The sequence below is a fragment of the Pristiophorus japonicus genome, chromosome 8, assembly GCF_044704955.1.
Source record: "Pristiophorus japonicus isolate sPriJap1 chromosome 8, sPriJap1.hap1, whole genome shotgun sequence".
In the NCBI taxonomy this organism is placed as follows: Eukaryota; Metazoa; Chordata; class Chondrichthyes; family Pristiophoridae; genus Pristiophorus; species Pristiophorus japonicus.
The window spans coordinates 93,220,234-93,233,801 of NC_091984.1; the positions used below are offsets into that span (position 1 = coordinate 93,220,234).

Below are 13,568 nucleotides of genomic sequence, written 5' to 3' on the forward strand. Positions count from 1 at the left end.
CCTGGGCTGGGTTGGGGCAATGTGATGGAGTGTCTGTGGACTAGGGTTGGTGCAATGTGATGCAGTGTCTGTGGACTAGGGTTGGTGCAATGTGATGCAGTGTCTGTGGACTAGGGTTGGGGCAATGTGATGCAGTGTCTGTGGACTACATATAATGGAGTAGCGACGGTCCTTCAAATGAGCCTGTGTTATATGACCTTCCTCATGTCCCCTCTCCCCTCCCCTGCTGCTAACCACTCGTCTGTTGCTTTCTATTTACAGATGAAGAGTCACAGGCGCTGCATGCCTTCTACAAACCCTCCACATCAGGACATCATATGGGGGGGGGGGAGGGGGTGGTGGCGGGCAGGGGGGAGATGGAAGAGGAAGACACTATTGATGAGCCGACTGAGGGGAGGGGGAAGATGCACTCCACACCTCAGCAAACATTCTCAGGCTTTGACATATCCGATGCTCCTGGGACTACTAGTGACGTGCAGCAACGCAGTTCTGGGGTCGAATCCCGTATGCCGCCTCTCCGGAGGGTGAGTCGGCAAGTCGATCTGCTGATAGACAGGCAAGACGTCTAACTGGACATGGTGTCACTATTGAGGGAGAGCGTCCAGCTCACCCAACAGCTCCTCGAGGTCCTGGGTAAGATTCCCGCGAGCATCGCGACACTCACTGTGACCATTAGGGAGGTAGGTTCGCAGATTGTCTGTGCGAGCTACGAAACCTGCGAGGCTGTCAATTCACATGCACTACTGATGACCTCCACCAGTGACACTGCAGTCCCCAGTGTCACACCCAGACCCACATCACCTGTGACTGGCGACGCCCAGCAAGAGGCTCGCCAGTCAGAAGCCGGATCTTCCATACACCGAGCTTCTGCAGTTGATCCCCACATGGTGTCTCCAAGGTCTCTCCCCCCATATCCGCCTTGCTGCACAAACTGGTGCCACTTTGGGAAGGGGGAGCAGGCGAGGGAGGGGACTAGGGGTTAGGGTAAGAGGGGAACACCCGGTGCTAAAAGACGTTGGGGTAGGGGTTGTTTTGTTTTTGTTGTTGTTCCTGTTGTAGTTGTCATGCGGTGAAGATCATGTCCTTTATACCACTTAGTGGACGGAATCCGCATTGCGATTCTGGGAGGAGCTCTTCAGCCACAGGGAGAAGACGATTGAGGAGGATTCTTGCCATGACTTTTCCTGTGGCTGACAGCAGGGAGATTCCTCTGTAGTTACCGCAGTCGGACTTGTCCCCTTTTTTGAAGATGGTCACGATTACGGCATCCCTGAGATCTCCTGGCATGCTCTCCTCCTTCCAGATAAGAGAAATGAGGTCATGTATTCTTGCCAATAGTGCTTCTCTGCCATGCTTTAGTGCTTCGGCAGGAATTCCATCTGCTCCTGTTGCCTTGTTATTCGATAGTTGATGGATGGCCTTTTCTATCTCGTGCTGGACTGGGATTGTGCTAAGATGGTGACGGGTAGCATGCTGTGGGATGGAGTCGAGGACACCTGCATCGAAGACAGAGTATCGGTTAAGGAGATTTTCGAAATGCTCCTTCCAATGGGCACTGACTGCCTCTCTGTCCTTGATAAGTACCTCACCATTCTTGGCCAGCATTGGGGTAGGGTTTTGAGTGCTTGGGCCGTAGGTGGTCTTGACTGCTCTGAAGAATCCATGCACGTCGTGGCTGTCGGCTAGCCGCTGGATCTGCTGTGCTTTCTCTACCCACCATCTATTTTTTAGGTTGCAGGTTTTTTGTTGGACCTCGGCCTTCAGCTGTCTGTAGAGCTGCTTCCTTATACTCCATGTTGGGTTGCTGTTTTAGATTCTATATGGCTCAGTGACATGGACTATATACAGCAGACACCTCTAAATGCTGGAGAAGTACCACCAGCGCTGCCTCTGCAAGATCCTGCAAATCCATTGACAGGATAGATGCACCAATGTCAGTGTTCTCGCTCAGGCCAACATCCCCAGCATCGAAGCACTGACCATGTTCGATCAGCTCCGTTAGGCAGGACACATCATCCACATGCCTGACATGAGACTCCCAAAGCCAGCGCTCTACGCGGAGCTTCAACACAGCGAGCGAGCCCCAGGTGGGCAGAGGAAACACTTCAAGGACACCCTAAAAGCCTCCTTGATAAAGTGCAACATCCCCACCAACTCCTGGGAATCCCTGGCCCACGATCGCCCAAAATGGAGGAAGAGCATTTGGGAGGGCGCTGAGCACCTCGAGTCCCATCGCTGAGAACAAGCAGAAACCAAGCGTAGACAGTGGAAGGAGCAAGCATCAACCCAGGCTCCCCATCCACCTTTCCTTCAACCACTGTCTGCCCCACCTGTGACAGAAACTGTAGGTCTCGCATTGGACTCCTCAGTCACCTGAGAACTCCCCTTTAGAGTGGAAGCAAGTCATCCTCGACTCCGAGGGACTGCCTGTGATGATGTTCCTGTTATTATTTTATTAAAGTTTTAAAAGTTTTCAAATTATGTTAATATTAAGTTATAAAATTTTCATTTTTTATTAAAGTTTGTTTTAACGTTTACAAAGTTGGAAAAGTTTACATTTTTGAGAAAATCTGTTGTTTACCTTAACCATTCCTGTGCAGTGTCTCATTTTCAGAGTAAGAGGGACAATAGTCAACATGGTGGGATAGAGTGGCCAGGCAACGGTAAAATGTGCCGTTCATTCTTCAAGCAAAGCATTCAATTATCAGCTGCTGACGTAAGGCTTTTGCAGCGTGGGAAATTTCCACAATGCCTCCCCTGTGGTTATGGTGGGGGTTGCGGTGGCATGGGTTCCTCGCCAGCCTCCTCGTCCTTGTCCTTGTCCTTGTCCTTGTCCTCCTCCTCCTCTTCCCCACCTCCCACCCGCCCACTCTCCTCAGGTAGTCCTGCAATCCCCGTAGGTAATTCCTGTTCCCTCATGATGGCCAAGTTGTGTAGCATGCAGCACACCACAATGAACTCGGAGACCTGCTGAGGGGAGTATTGCAGGCAGCCTCCAGAGTTGTCCAGGCATTGGAAGTGCTGCTTGAGCACTTCAATTGTTTGTTCGACAATGTTGCGTGTGGCTGCATGGCTCTCATTATAGCGATGCTCAGCTTCTGTCTGATGGTTCCGGAGGGGGGTCATGAGCCACGTGACAAGGCCGTAACCTTTGACCCCGAGCTTCCAGCTCAGGCGTTGTGGTTAAAGCTGGAACAGGCCTGGGACAGTGCTCTCACGCAAGATGAAAGCATCATGGATGTTTCCTGGATATTGAGCATTGACTGCCATAATGCACTGAGTATGGTCGTAGACGATCTGTACGTTCATGGAGTGGAATCCCTTTCGGTTTCGGCAAACCTTTTGATTGTGTAAAGGTGCTTACAGGGCGATGTGTATACAGCGAATGGCACCCTCTCATTTTGGGCCTCCTTGGTCGTTGGGAAGTTTATAAAATCCATCCTGCGTGCGTACAGTGCAGTGATCACCTGGTGAATGCTGCAATGTGTAGCATGCTGGGAGATGGAGCATTTGTCCCCTGTTGATACCTGAAAGGAGCCGAAGGCAGAGAAGGCAAGTGCCACAGTCACCTTCACCTCGACGGTAGGTCTGCATTTATGAGCTAGCATATCTCTGTCAGCACTTCTTTTTGCAATGGGGCCTGTACTTTCTCACCCTCTCTTGATGACCAATTACATGCTGCAGACTCGAGATGGCCGAAGGTACGCTCCACAGCATTATGTGCCCAATGTAAGATGTGCCAGACTGATGAGGAGGACCAGATGTTACACCCCCCCCGCAAGTACAGGGACAACGAGAGCCACAGAGCCACTCGCAATATTGTGGAGAAAATCATTGGAATGCTTAAGCAGCGCATTAGATGCCTGGACCACTCAGGAGGCGTGCTCTAATACCACCCTGAGCTGGTAGCTCAATTTGTGGTGGTGTGCTCCATGCTGCACAACTTGGCTATCAGAAGAGGACAAGGATTGCCTGAAGAGTCTGACAGTCTACCTCACCACAGAGAGGAAGAGGAGGACGAGGAGGCGGACGCTGACATCGGCCCAGACAGTCAGCCTGATGCTGAAACCATGCCCCCGCCCCCCTGTAGACCGTATGAAAGGGCCCATGGTGGCATGATAGCTGTAAGAGCCTTATGTCAGGAGCTCATCAATGAGTGGTTTGCTTGAAAGAACGTTGCTGTTATTTACAAGGCTGACACACTGCTGGGTGTGCAGGTCATACATCAGTGGTGGGCATCACCTTGGTGACAGTTAAAGTTTATGTTGATTGAAGTTGTGTAATTATACCCTTTGATAAGGAATCACCAGCATGCAACGGTGCAGCTATCTGAGCCAATGCGCAACAAGGTTTTGTTAAATAAAAACCATTTAAACCAAACATTTGTCTGAAATCATCAGTATTTCTGTAAAAACCAACCTTTCTTCACCCCCCCCCCCCCCCCCCACCTTCTCCTCCCCACCTCTACCCCTTCCCCTCCTGACTCCAAGCCGCCTGGCCGAGGAGCTCCTCAGGCGATGTTTCATTGGGGTTGGTGGGGTGGGGGGGATGACGGCTGAAATGCTTCTTGGAGGATATGGGAGAGGACGGTCCAGAGGTGGAATGTGCTCTGAGTCAGAAGCAAGATGTTGCTCCTGGCTCTCGTGTCATTGGCAATGGAGGTGCGGCACCTTGGGGTGCGGTGCCACGCTGTGGGACCACTGGGAGCCCTCTGCCACCAATGTTCCTGGCTACCAGCTGCAGGGCCTCCAGCATCCCTTCCATGTTATATCTTATTTGTTGGACAAAAACTCGGTGCCAACTATGTTCTTGGTGCTTAGTAGGCTTTTTGCTGCTGGTGAATTTCCCTCAACAGCCAAACAATCACATCTCACAGCCACATTTGCCTTCAGTCCCTCTCAGCTCCCTCTCTCTCTGTCTCCTCTTCTGCGCATGTCATGATGATCCTTGACCTCCTGAAACGTGGGAATCGAGCGTTGTCATGCCGTTGTTAAGGATGGCGACACTTTACGGCAGAAGGTCAGAGATTTAACGCTACCGCCCATTTCATATCGCTCGCGGTAACGGACAATTTCAAAAATGGAGACGAGTTACTTTGAGAATGGGCGACAAGCCAGCGATCTGAAAACCCATTTATACCACCCACGCCGGAAATAATGCCCATTTTTGGGCGATATGCACAAAAGTGTAAAATCTAGCCCTATATCCCTTATGTCTCAATACAATGATAGATGGTTTAGTGAACCTTCTAGAAATTGCACGCATATGGATGATGAGTGGGAACAGGCTGCACCTGTCCGTGCCTTTCCCGACCCCTCCACTCACTTTCATTAGATGAAGAAAATGGAACATTACAAACGGGTCTGTAAATCATAAAGGTCTCAAGCTTAACCCACTTGCCTGTGCAAAGTTTGCTGATCTCAGCCAGGTCAGTGGTGAGCCATTATTGGCTTTGAAAAGAAGAAAATAACCCAGTAATGCCAATGAAGTGAGCAACATCTGTTTGACAGAATGATCCATAAACACAAGAAAAAGTTTGCTCAGAACAGAAAATTTTACAACATATCATTAGTCACTAAAGCAAGGTAAAAAGTGACATTATCTATTCCTTCCAAATGCCAAGGATATACTCAGGTTTTGAGTTACAGAAAAAAAGATCAGCACTGTAGTAAAGTTCAAAATTTTTATTAACTTCAACAATTTTATATCCTTACAAATCAGCATTAAACTTATCTATCCTCGGTTTTCACGATAGCGCCGGGTGCACCCTCGGTCTGACCTGGGTGTGACTGTTTTTAGTTGGTGGGTTCCTGGACAGACGGTAATCAGGCGATATGCTCGAAGTTCCGCTCGGGGCGCTAGCGCAGCGTTAAACGACGATTGACGTCATCCAAACATCGGGTGGGCGTTAAGTTTTAGTGCCGCTGCAAAACCAATGCTGAAAGTTCCACCCCGGTGCTAAATTTTGTTTGCCTCGTTTAGTGGCAAAAAATCTGTTTTAGCGTTTTCAGCCAAGCGCTAAAATGGTTGCAAACTCTTCAAAAATCCAGCCCAAAGAATGCAAAATTCACAAAAAATGTAGTACAGGTGCAACGTCCCGAATTCGGAAAACCGGAATTGTTTAAAAAACGGATATTTTGACGATGAGTGGAGGATTGGCAGGCGGCGAGGTTCAAAATCCGTCAAAACCTGAAATCCGGCACGGAATCGGTCCGCAGCGGGGTCCGAAATCCGGCAAAACCCAAATACCGGCACGGATTTGGTCCCGAGGATTCCGGATTTCAGACGTTGTACCTGTACCTCACAATTGCTCCTTCTATACTATGAAACAAATCTGTGATTACACTCAACATCGAGTTTAACAAATTCAGACCATAACCTCTGCCCCTCTTGTTTCACATGGCAGCTGTTGATGAGTCTGCAATTCCCATTTACACCTCTTCATGACTCATCTTTTGTTTCTTTACTTGTTCGATTACCATCTTTTGCTTTGTACCATCATACCTTTTGTCATTTAATCCCTTTCCACCCTATCACAGACTTTTCCTTTTGTTCTTTCCTCCCCCCTCCCCCCCGCCTTTCCTTGTCCCTGCACTTGCATAAAATCTGTTACATCACTAATTCTTCCCAGTTCTGACACAAGAACATAAGAACATAAGAATTAGGAACAGGAGTAGGCCATCTAGCCCCTCGAGCCTGCTCCGCCATTCAATAAGATCATGGCTGATCTGGCTGTGGACTCAGCTCCACTTACCCGCCCTCTCCCCGTAACCCTTAATTCCCTTATTGGTTAAAAATCTATCTATCTGTGACTTGAATACATTCAATGAGCTAGCCTCAACTGCTTCCTTGGGCAGAGAATTCCACAGATTCACAACCCTCTGGGAGAAGAAATTCCTTCTCAACTCAGTTTTAAATTGGCTCCCCCGTATTTTGAGGCTGTGCCCCCTAGTTCTAGTCTCCCCGACCAGTGGAAACAACCTCTCTGCCTCTATCTTGTCTATCCCTTTCATGATTTTAAATGTTTCTATAAGATCACCCCTCATCCTTCTGAACTCCAACGCGTAAAGACCCAGTCTACTCAATCTATCATCATAAGGTAACCCTGAAGAAAGGTCATCGACCTGAAACGTTAACTCTGTTTCTCTCTCTACAGATGCTGTCTGACCTGCTGAGTATTTCCAGCATTTTCTGTTTTTATATGTGTGATTAAACTCTCTTGAAATATAAAGACCCTGAATTTGTGGTCGGAGGTGTACCTCTAGAGTAAGCCTCTGACCTGCAAAATAATTTTGAACTTACCGCCTGGCTCCACAGAGAGTTCTGGTCCTAGGCCTCCAGGCGTACGCCTGCATAAAGGCCCATAGATCCCAGCGGCACAGGCGGTTCGGAAGCATCCCTGGGATCATGTGGGCCAGGTCCTCCAATGAGAAAGGAGGATTCATTGCAGTCATTTTTAAATGGAATCCCCTAATGACATGCAATGGAATCCCCAAATAATTAAACAATTTAGACAACTCTAATAAACATAAATGTTCTCATTTTCAAATTTAGTTAAAAGTTCCTTCAATACTGCAAATAAAATTAATTTATTTTTTGAAAAATAATTTTAAACATTTTAATCCCAATCAAAATTTGCATAAAGTAATTTTAAATGTTTGTGCATCATGTTTTAGTTAAAAAAAATTAAATTAAGATTTATTTTAACCCTTATGCTAGTTAAAGCAGGCATTGTGCCTGCTTTGACGAGCCACAAGAGTTTTGTGGGCATTTGCTGGGCAGTCATTAGGCAAATAGCCCAACTCTTCACCAGCGAATGTGACTTCTCATTCAGTTTGGTAGACCTGTCAAGGTGTACCATGACAGATCACAAGTTCTGGGTTTTCGCACATGCACAGCGCATGCAAAAATGCGGCATACACTGAATATACGCTGTCATCGGGAACGCAAATGTCCAAGTGTTGAACTAGTATAGCTTTTCTTAAGAAATGGTGACTGACTTCACAGGCATTGTGGTGATTATATCTTCTATTGAGTCATTGAAACTTGAGGTGGTTTAACATTTACAATTTAGAAACATAGAAACATAGAAAATAGGTGCAGGAGCAGGCCATTCAACTCTTCTAGCCTGCACCGCCATTCAATGAGTTCATGGCTGAACATGAAACTTCAGTACCCACTTCCTGCTTTCTCGCCATAACCCTTGATCCCCCGAGTAGTAAGGACTTCATCTAACTCCCTTTTGAATATATTTAGTGAATTGGCCTCAACTACTTCCTGTGGTAGAGAATTCCACAGGTTCACCACTCTCTGGGTGAAGACGTTTCTCCTTATCTCGGTCCTAAATGGCTTACCCCTTATCCTTAGACTGTGACCCCTGATTCTGGACTTCCCCAACATTGGGAACATTCTTCCTGCATCCAACCTGTCCAAACCCGTCAGAATTTTAAACGTTTCTATGAGGTCCCCTCTCACTCTTCTGAACTCCAGTGAATACAAGCCCAGTTGATCCAGTCTTTCTTGATAGGTCAGTCCCACCATCCCGGGAATCAGTCTGGTGAATCTTCGCTGCACTCCCTCAATAGCAAGAATGTCCTTCCTCAAGTTAGGAGACCAAAACTGTACACAATACTCCAGGTGTGGCCTCACCAAGGCCCTGTACAACTGTAGTAACACCTCCCTGCCCCTGTACTCAAATCCCCTCGCTATGAAGGCCAACATGCCATTTGCTTTCTTAACCGCCTGCTGTACCTGCATGCCAACCTTCAATGACTGATGTACCATGACACCCAGGTCTCGTTGCACCTTCCCTTTTCCTAATCTGTCACCATTCAGATAATAGTCTGTCTCTCTGTTTTTACCACCAAAGTGGATAACCTCACATTTATCCACATTATACTTCATCTGCCACGCATTTGCCCACTCACCTAACCTATCCAAGTCACTCTGTAGCCTCATAGCATCCTCCTCGCAGCTCACACTGCCACCCAACTTAGTGTCATCCGCAAATTTGGAGATACTACATTTAATCCCCTCGTCTAAATCATTAATGTACAATGTAAACAGCTGGGGCCCCAGCACAGAACCCTGCGGTACCCCACTAGTCACTGCCTGCCATTCCGAAAAGTACCCATTTACTCCTACTCTTTGCTTCCTGTCTGACAACCAGTTCTCAATCCACGTCAGCACACTACCCCCAATCCCATGTGCTTTAACTTTGCACATTAATCTCCTGTGTGGGACCTTGTCGAAAGCCTTCTGAAAGTCCAAATATACCACATCAACTGGTACTCCTTTGTCCACTTTATTGGAAACATCCTCAAAAAATTCCAGAAGATTTGTCAAGCATGATCTCCCTTTCACAAATCCATGCTGACTTGGACCTATCATGTCACCATTTTCCAAATGCGCTGCTATGACATCCTTAATAATTGATTCCATCATTTTACCCACTACTGAGGTCAGGCTGACCGGTCTATAATTCCCTGCTTTCTCTCTCCCTCCTTTTTTAAAAAGTGGGGTTACATTGGCTACCCTCCACTCGATAGGAACTGATCCAGAGTCAATGGAATGTTGGAAAATGACTGTCAATGCATCCGCTATTTCCAAGGCCACCTCCTTAAGTACTCTGGGATGCAGTCCATCAGGCCCTGGGGATTTATCGGCCTTCAATCCCATCATTTACCATCAAGACTTCATCTACAGCGAGGCCAGTTATTTATTTACTAGCGGATCTCCCATGCTGTTGTTGTAAAGTGGGGTGCTGCAAATCTCCACCAAAAGAATTTTGTAAGAGATTCCCACAGTGACAGTGAAGTGTTTTTTTTAATTGGTTCATGGGAAATAGTGTTTTCCTTACCCACTGCAGGTAGATAAATACTGCACTTGCATAAATAAATTTCTGCATGTAATATGAGCGAACTTCTTTTCACCTTTACTGTCACCCTGTTTAACTTGTAGGGTTTTTTTTTTACAGTGAATGCAAGAAAAGTATTAAACTTATGAAAAGATAAAACTAACATCTATCCTTCTTTACCAAATATCTTTGCAACAGTATTTACATCGGGAATTGGCAGAGTATAAATCAGGAAATTAGTGATGCATGTAACAGGGGTAATGCAGTAACCATGGGGGGTCTTTAACTGTCATATAGACTGGGCAAACCAAATTTGCAGTAATAGTACAGAGGTAGAGTTCATGGGATGCATTTAAGATAGTTTTCTACATCAGAATGTTGAGAAGCCTACAAGGGAATTGGCTATTTTAGATCTAGTATTGGGCAATGAGACAGGGTTAATTAATAACCTTGTAGTAAAGGAGCCTTGGGGAGCAGTGATCATAATATAATAGAATATTATGTTGAGCTTGAGAGTGATTTAGTTAACAAAGCAAACTATGTAGGTATGAGAGGCAAGTTGGCGAAAGTAAGTTGGGAAACCAGATTAAAAGATAGGACAGTAGAAAAGAAAATGGCAAACATTTAAAGAAATAATTCAAAATTTGCAACAAATATATATTCCCTTAAGGAATAAAAACACCACGGGAAAAATGGTCCACCTGTGGCTAACAAGAGACATTAAAGTTAGCATTAAATTAAAGGGAGAGGCCTATAATCTTGCCAAAAAGAATAGTAAGCCTGAGAATTGGAAGGATTTTAGAATTCAGCAAAGGAGGACCAAGAAATTGATAAAGAAACGGAAAATAGAATATAGGAGTAAATTAGCAAGAGACATAAAAACAGACTGTAAAAGCTTCTATAGGTATGTAAAAAGGAAGAGATGAGCAAAAGCAAACATGGGTCCCTTGCAGGTTGAGACTGGAGAAATTATAATGAGGAATAAAGAAACGGCAGAGAATGCAAAGAGGTTGCAAGACGATATAGACAGGTTAAGCGAGTGGGCAAGAACATGATAAATGGAATATAATGTGGAGAACTGTGAAGTTATCCACTTTGGGAGGAAAAATAGAAAAGCAGAGTATTTTTTAAACAGTGAGAGATTGGGAAATGTTAGTGTTCAGAGAGACCTAGGTGTCCTTGTACACAAATCGCTGTAAGTTACTATGCAGGTACAGCAAGCAATTAAGAAAGCAAATGGTATGTTGGCTTTTATTATAAAAGGATTTGAGTACAAGAGTAAAGACTTACTGCAATTATATAGGGTCTTAGTGAGACCACACCTGGAGTATTGTGTACAGTTTTGGTCTCCTTACCTAAGGAAGGATTTACTTGCCATAGAGGGTGTGCAACAAAGGATCACCAGACTGATTCCTGGGATGGGGGGGTGGGGGGGTTGTCCTATGAGGAGAGATTGAGTAGACTAAGCCTATATTCTCTAGAGTTTAGAAAAATGAGAGGTGATCTCATTGAAACATTCAAAATTCTTACAAGGCTTGACAGGATAGATACAGGAAAGATGTTTCCCCTGGGTGGGGAGTCTCGAACCAGGGGTCATAATCTCAGAATAAGGGGTCGACCATTTAGGACTGCGACGAGGAGAATCTTTGGAATTCTTTACCCCAGAGGGCTGTGGATGCTCAGTTGTTGAGTATATTCAAGACAGAGATTGATAGATTTTTGGACATGAAGAGAATCAAGGGATATGGGGATAGTGCAGGAAAGTGGAGTTGAGCTAGAAGATCAGCCATGATCTCATTGAATGACAGAGCAGGGTCGGAGGGCTGTCTGGGCTACTCCTGTTCCTATATCTTATGTTCTTAATTTCCTCAGTTCTCTTGATCAGCTGTTCTAACTTCCAAAATCTATTGATGTGTCTATCTGAGGACTCTGCCTATCTCCTGCCAAAGTTCTTAGTTGGTGAGGCGCGAGTCCGGGGTCGGAGGCCTATAAAAGGCTCAACGGCAGCGAGAGGCGGCGGCAGTTGGTGAGGCGCGAGTCCGGGGTCGGAGGCCTATAAAAGGCTCAGCGGCAGCGAGAGGCGGCGGCAGTTGGTGAGGCGCGAGTCCGGGGTCGGAGGCCTATAAAAGGCTCAGCGGCAGTTGGTGAGGCGCGAGTCCGGAGTTGGAGGCCTATAAAAGGCCCAGCGGCACCGAGAGGTGGCGGCAGTTGGTGAGGCGCGAGTCCGGGGTCGGAGGCCTATAAAAGGCTCAGCGGCAGTTGGTGAGGCGCGAGTCTGGAGTCGGAGGCCTATAAAAGGCCCAGCAGCAGCGAGAGGCGGCGGCAGTTGGTGAGGCGCGAGTCCGGAGTCGGAGGCCTATAAAAGGCCCAGCGGCAGTGAGAGGCGGCGGCAGTTGGTGAGGCGCGAGTCCGGGGTCGGAGGCCTATAAAAGGCCCAGCGGCAGTGAGAGGCGTACTTGTGCAGCTACAGGGAGAAGGCAAAAAAGAAGTAGAAAGAAACAGAAAGGTGAAGTCACAGCCAAGGGGGTAAGTGATTGGCTGGTGATTGGTGAGTAGTTTTTCTTTCTTCTCTTCGATAACAGCGAGTAAACTTTAACATTGTTGTTGCCTATCTAAGGGTTAAGTCATGACAGGACAGCTCGGTCACGTGTTATGCTCCTCCTGTACCATGTGGGAACTCAGGGACGACTCCAGTGTTCCTGACGAGTACGTGTGCGGGAAGTGTATCCGCCTCCAGCTCCTGACGGACCGCGTTGCGGAGTTGGAGCTGAAGGTGGATTTACTCTGGAGCATCCACGATGCTGAGAATGACGTGAGTAGCACGTGTAGCGAGTTGGTCTTACCGCAGGTGAAGGGTCCACAGCCAGATAGGGAATGGAAGACCAGCAGGAAGAGCAGTGCAAGAAAGGTAGTGCAGGGGTCCCCTGTGGTCATCCCCCTGCAAAACAGATACACTGCTTTGAGTACTGTTGAGGGGGATGACTCATCAGAGCAGGGCAGCAGCAGCCAAGTTCATGGCACCGTGGCTGGCTCTGTTGAACAGGAGGGGAGGAAAAAGAGTGGGAGAGCGATAGTGATAGGGGATTCAATTGTAAGGGGAATAGATAGGCGGCCGCAACCGAGACTCCAGGACGGTATGTTGCCTCCCTGGTGCAAGGGTCAAGGATGTCTCTGAGCGAGTGCAGGACATTCTAAAAAAGGAGGGAGAACAGCCAGTTGTCGTGGTGCACATTGGTACCAACGACATAGGTAAAAAAAGGGATGAGGTCCTACGAAACGAATTTAAGGAGCTAGGAGCTAAATTAAAAAGTAGGACCTCAAAAGTAGTAATCTCGGGATTGCTATCAGTGCCACGTGCTAGTCAGAGTAGGAATCGCAGGATAGCGCAGATGAATACATGGCTTGAGCAGTGGTGCAGCAGGGAGGGATTCAAATTCCTGGGGCATTGGAACCGGTTCTGGGGGAGGTGGGACCAGTACAAAGCGGACGGTCTGCACCTGGGCAGGACCGGAACCAATGTCCTAGGGGGAGTGTTTGCTAGTGCTGTTGGGGAGGAGTTAAACTAATATGGCAGGGGGATGGGAATCAATGCAGGGAGACAGAGGGAAACAAAAAGGAGACAAAAGCAAAAGACAGAAAGGAGATGAGTAAAAGTGGAGGGCAGAGAAACCCAAGACAAAAAACAAAAAGGGCCACTGTACAGCAAAATTCT

At 47.1% G+C, this 13,568-nt stretch overlaps 1 long non-coding RNA gene across 4 annotated transcripts in view; it reads left to right on the plus strand.

Moving 5' to 3' along the window:
• Positions 1–13,568, plus strand: part of LOC139268632 (uncharacterized) — a 103,962-nt gene that overhangs the window by 48,967 nt on the left and 41,427 nt on the right. The gene's annotated exons all lie outside the window — the stretch shown is intronic.